This window comes from Elaeis guineensis, chromosome 10 (assembly GCF_000442705.2).
Source record: "Elaeis guineensis isolate ETL-2024a chromosome 10, EG11, whole genome shotgun sequence".
Classification (NCBI taxonomy): domain Eukaryota; kingdom Viridiplantae; phylum Streptophyta; class Magnoliopsida; order Arecales; family Arecaceae; genus Elaeis; species Elaeis guineensis.
Genome location: NC_026002.2, coordinates 16,391,066 through 16,397,220, shown reverse-complemented (window position 1 = coordinate 16,397,220; position 6,155 = coordinate 16,391,066). Strand labels below are relative to the sequence as shown.

The 6,155-nt window shown below is 38.3% G+C and overlaps 1 long non-coding RNA gene across 1 annotated transcript; it reads left to right on the top strand.

Moving 5' to 3' along the window:
- The first annotated feature begins 214 nt into the window (after window positions 1-214).
- On the top strand, window positions 215-6,155 carry LOC109506324 (uncharacterized). Its single transcript, XR_002165599.3, has 3 exons — window positions 215-773; window positions 3,864-3,981; window positions 5,876-6,155. It is a non-coding gene; the product is annotated as an uncharacterized lncRNA (long non-coding RNA).

Here is a 6,155-nt window from a genome sequence, read left to right as displayed (position 1 = left end):
TAACGGTGATTGGATGGCCCCACGCGGGCGTTTACGCACGAGAGCTTATTAGTTTTGGGCCCAGGCTCGGGGACAGAATCGGGCTGGGTAGTAGTTGGGCCTGGTTGGGTAAGGCATCGGCCCAATTACGGCCAAACGGCCCAACCCTAGCCGGGTGCCAAACCTTATGGTCCACTCGAAAACGGGTCTATGGATCTGGTTCAAAACGAATTCCCCATCTGCTCCTCCTGCCAAGCCGAGAGCCCGGATCTTGGGTTCACCGGCTCAGCTCATCCCACCGCCGCAGCAGCCTCTTCTAACACTTCCAAACCCTTGCCTCTTTGCTCTCGCTCTCTCCCTTCCTCCGCGGTCCTTAATGGCATCCCTTCTCCAAAAACTCCTCAGGAGAACCCATCCTCCTCCACCCCTCCGAATCCTCCCATCCCTCACCAAACAAGCCCATCTCCCAGACCCCTCCTCCCTCCCTCCCCAAAACCCAATCACGAGAGCCAATCTCACCCCAACCCCTCCCCCTACTTATCTTCCAAACGCCGGTGCAGGCGGGCAGCCCCCTCCTTTCTGTCACCCCATTCAGATATACCCACAATTTCCCTTCTTCTTCCATGGACTCGTCGAATCCGATGCCGAGGATGCGTCCCGCGATGGGATCAGCGATCGAACGGTGTGGGCCGACAGCGTGAAGAAGAAGAGGAAGAGGAAGATGAACAAACACAAGTACAAGAAGCTCAGGAAGCGCCTCCGCCGCCAGACTTAGCCTCCCCCGGCTCCATTTGGTCAGCGCCCCCGTCCGGCATTTCTCTTACCATTTTTTTTTCCCGGAGACTTTCGTCTATCTACACCTTTGTACCCTCCTGTTTTGGAAATTCGAATGAATTCATAAGTTGGGCACTGGATGTGCTTAAAACCTCTGTAATTCATTCCCAGTTCTTGAAATTTTTTATGCTGCAGATGCTTATAAATACAATGAATGTCCATGAAATTAATCCTCTGATTTAGTTATATGCATGTTGTTGCAGTCAACATTACTATTCTGCGTAATATAACAAAATGGTGATCTCATGGTTTATTGAGTATAAAGAGCATAGTTGTGATAAGATGGAATGAAAACGGTGTAAGGGATTGAGATTAAACTGCCCAAATAAGATATAACGGTATTGTAGGAGATTGTGTTATGTTTCCGAGTGAAGCTGCAAGTAACTAGATAAGTTTTGTAATAGATTATGTGAATTGCTCACATAACAAGGGGAAACTTAGGTTCAGACTTGTGATGTGAATGAGAATACCTTTCTATTGGAGCAAGAATTTAGTCAATTTCCGGATTAAATGACTTAGCTACCTTTTTTGGTGGATGATTTGATTTGTGTATGACAGTATGTTCTTTTGAGATGTCTGAGTACTCAATATGAAGCCAACTTTAAGTCCTACAAGTTTTATGTTTGAGTTTTAGCTAGTTTAGTTGTTCTGGTGGCATGTTGATATATATGATCATATCTGGCTGTTTTGTTCAAGTCTTACATTGTTCTCATTAGTTTTTAGTGGATAGCTCATATTTATCATTTGTAATTTGCAAAGGTTTAAGCTGTAGAGATTGTTTAGCTATTGAAGGAAATATTGGAAAAAGATTGTAATCTCTCTTTTCGAGCTGTAAGGATCTTTAGGGCTGATACATCATTTCTGTGGAGTGCCTACATCAAGGCCTTTTCGAAGAGCCAACGGCAGGACGTTGTACTCTATCAAGAAGGATATGTTCTTTGTCAAGAAGGGATTTGATGTAGCTTTATCCATCCTCTCAAATTATCTTTATCCCCTATATGTTGTGAAAAAGAATGGACTTTTGTTGTTTTTCCTTACAATTTGATCATACAAATAGGAAATCCATTTGGCTAGTATTCATCAGCCTCATATTAGAGCCTTTCCTTGGTCCCTTGTCTTATCTATTTTTAGGGATATTAATTAATGATGAAAGTGGTAGTTACTCTAAATGACACCGGGCAAATGTTTAATTGATTTTCATATTGGAATTGAGTCATGAAAGCGCAAAATTTATTATGTGCATGTGCACCATTCATGCGAAGCAAACTATCACAAGAAAGATATCTATGATCAATCACTTATTTTGTGGTTGGAACTTTTGGCAAATCTAGAAGGTTTGTTGTTTAATGTCAAGATGTGCTGCAAACCTTTTGGGTTATTCATGGAAGATGAGAATCCCTAGAATTATGGGGAAGATTCACTAGGAAATGATGATTTCAGAGTTGAAGATGAAATTTCCGTCCACAATATTATATTTGATGGAAAGAGAATAACCACATCCAAGAAAATGTCTGAGGTTAGATGCCTTCTGCGAGTGTGACTACATGTGGCTCTCAACACTTGTTAGAATCAAACCATCCCTTGTCTAGTTACGTCATGTAACCCAGGCATCAATTGCAGTTATATGCTGAGCATTTTTGGAGTCAAAATTCACCCTCACATGCTAGGATGTTGTTCGTGTGTTATCATCAAGGTTCAAGGCGTTTGATAGTTGGGAAATGTCATCTACTTATTAAACCTGCATATTAGTACAGGATAACATCTTAATGGTCCTGAACTGTATATGAGTCTCAACATTGTGGAAGCAACTAAGGATTGTGACAACAAAACAACCGTTTTCTTGAAGTTATAACTGATAAAGACATACCATAATATTTGTAAGATTAACACTGAATTCAAGGGAAAAGGATGTACACCAAAAGGTGCAATGCTACCTGTACATTAAGGACAATGTCCCTATAGAGTGAGTGCTGAGTTCTGAGTACCATGAAAGAATACATGGGGTTGCTTTTGATGGGTCACAGAGATGATTTCATTTCAGAGTGTCCTGGTTCCTGACTGATTTATAAACAGTGCAATGGAGTAGCAGTGAATTTGGATAAAGCAGGTTTTTTCTTTGTGTTCAATAAATTCACCATGCACATAAAGTGATGATATTGAGATCCTTTCAACACATTCACCAAGCACCTAGTGAGGAATTACTGGGAAGACCATCTTACTGTTGATAAAGTGAACGAAAAGGCTGAAATGCACATTATTATTACTTAAAAGTGGTCTTATTTGAGAATTGAGAATGTTGAACTTAATCTTATTTCTGGAAAATATATGCCGTTCTGATATCTTTGGCAGTAGTTTTGTTTATGCCTCTTGTTATTGAATCCGGACTTACATATCGGGCAGGAAGACAATAATGTTGTGGACCATGGTCCATGGTAGTAGGTAGGTGAAGGTAGGTAGTGGAAGATGATCCATACCAGTCATTTTCTCTCTCCAGAGAACCTGCATATATGGCCAGGATGGTGTAACTTGAACCTCTCTCTCTCTCTCTCTCTGTCTCTCTCTTTCCACACACGCACACAAACACATTTCATTTATAGGATTAGGTGATACATGATGGAGCTAATAAGCATTTTCCAATCATCTTCTCTCACCCGAAAAGCCTGCATATATTTCTATTTTCATTTGGAAGATTTTGAATTATTCCGAGATGGTTGAAGATTTTCTGGCAGCATTAGTTTAGCATGGACTGGTTCTTTTAACATCAAGCTGAAGAAGCTTTATACAAATTTTTGGTAGTTAATCATATTTGTTAGAAGAAAGTTATAATAACTGGTAGATGGTCTTCTACAATCAATTCCAAGTCAGAATTGCAACAATGGAACTAATCAAAATTCCCTTTCCATCAATATTTAAGCTTGATTGCTATCATCTGTCTCTGGTGATATCCTTGGGTATATCATTGAATTGACTGGGCTTCAGTTTCCTTACGTGAGTTATGGGCAGGTGATATCCCCTCGATGTCGTATTAATTAAATCACCTAATCTTGCAGCTGGACCATCTTTGTCGAGGAGAATACGTACCTTCAAATGGACTAGAAGTTTCTTGTCAGGAGAAAAACTAAATAAAGAGAAAAGCATGAAGCACATCACATTGCAATCATTTCTTTGGTAATTTTTGCTCTCTTTTATGATGAGTTTACGGTGTAATCATTTCTTTAGACATTCTTTAGTCTCTTTTATAATGAGTAGATCCTAGATCATCAAGTGTGCTCTTTCTAATGAAGACCCACTAAACCTTTATGCTTGTTTATTTGGAATATTTGTTAAATGTCATTGTGGACCAGCACATTAGGAAAAAAGTGAAACATAAAGCGGGTCCCCATGGATATGGGTTCCAAGACAATGAAGTGGGACATCAATACGAATTCAGAATGAGTTTAAGACTTTGGTGGTGCAAGTGTGCATTTAACCTGGAATCCTAGGAACTGAATAAGTGGCTTAAAATGAAGCCGTGCCTGGATCTCTGGAGATGGGAGTAAGTGGCTTAAAATGAAGCCGTGCCTGGATCTCTGGAGATGGGAGTAAAATGGAGTACATAACCAACAACTATGGGAAGGAAATAAAAAGAAAGAGAAGACAATAGTATTATTGGCAAAATCTTTTTGTTGTAGGGTTGGGTAGGTTCTCAGGTGGCTGCAGGATGGTCAGTTCGAATACCAACAAGAAGCACATGACATTGTGGTTTGCCAGTGTCAATCAAGTCTAGAAATGGTTTCAACTTTGCCCTCTCGTCGGGTAGCATCTCAAGATTCACCCACTGCCACAATCCTTCTCGAAACCATCCATCTCCTAAACCATATGAGTTGGTTGTTCTCAGATTTCAATAGACGTGTCATCTTAGTACTTCAGAATCCTCTGCACAGGTCTGGCCCCCTCACCCACTTTATATAAGTGGGTAGATGATACACAGAAGGACCTGGCTCAAATAAGTGTGGGGGTCGGGCAAGACATCTCTCCTAAGTCCCAACTCTTGCAGGAAGTGCCCAATAAGGTTTAAAATAACAATCCCCTTTTTACTGGTATATGCTGGGAACGACAGCGAATTTTTTTTTTTTTCAATGCTTATCATGTTAAAATGATACTAGCATTCAACCCCAATGTTGCGGAGATTTAATTAATGATAATGATAATATTTTATAATAAATATTGTTCTTATCAATTAATCCCATGATGGGATCAAAAAAGTCTCTAAGAATTTTTCTTTCCAAAGGTAGTTTTCTAAACTAATGAAAATTGCTGCATTTGGTATTATTTTTTTATCATACTAGTTATATTTTTATTTTTTATTTAAAAAATATAAAAAATAAAAAAATAAAATTTGATACATGATGTTGCAGGAGATTATCCTATAATCTTGCATGTTAATACGGAATATCACTTCTAATAACCGTGTGTTGCTTTACTATTATTGTATAGATAGATAGATTTTTTTTATCATACTATTTATATTTATATTTTTTATTTTTTATTTAAAAAAATAAAAAAAATTTAATATGTGATGTTGCAGGAGATTATCTTATAATCTTATATGTCAACATGGAATGCCACCTCTAATGTCCGTGTATTGTTTTACTATCATCATATAGATATTTTGTAAGTTTAAATCCTTATGCTAGTTGTTGCTCAAAAAAAAAAAAAATCTTTATATTATTCCAAAATAATAATAATAATTCTCTTAGAGCCTGTTTGGATGCCTGGTTCTAAAATCTCATGGGATTTATGGGTTTGGATTAGTGCAACTAAGAAAAAAAATCTAAACTAGGTTTATATTTTCAAGTCTCAGGGTCTTTATGGTTAGCTTATGACCTCATGTAAGATATTCTTGGATGGCTGTAGACATAGTGTTAGCCTCAGATTCAATACTTTTTTATGGTTATATTGGTCCAATCCATGAATCTTGTGGAGTTTTTTTTTTTCCCCATTATTATCCATTGTTCTGAGTTATAATGATGACATAGTTGATGGCTGGAGCAAGTAAACACTGGCTATTATTTTGTTGTAGTTCGAAATTTTTTTCCCCGGGAGGAGGCCTGCAAATTGTTGCCCAGGTCGTTGCTACCTGAAGGAATCCTGGTTGCCTGTGTATGGTTTGATGTTTACTGGAGGTGAAGAGTCCTGAGCATGTCACTATTTGTGGAAGGATATATTTGTTTGCTGGGCAACTTACAAAGTAGACCTAACTAATGTATATTTTCTTTTTTTTTTTTTTGGTAGGAAACTAATGTATATTTTCTTTGTTGGCAGATGGAAAGCATATGTTAAACATATGTTGTTTTTCCTAA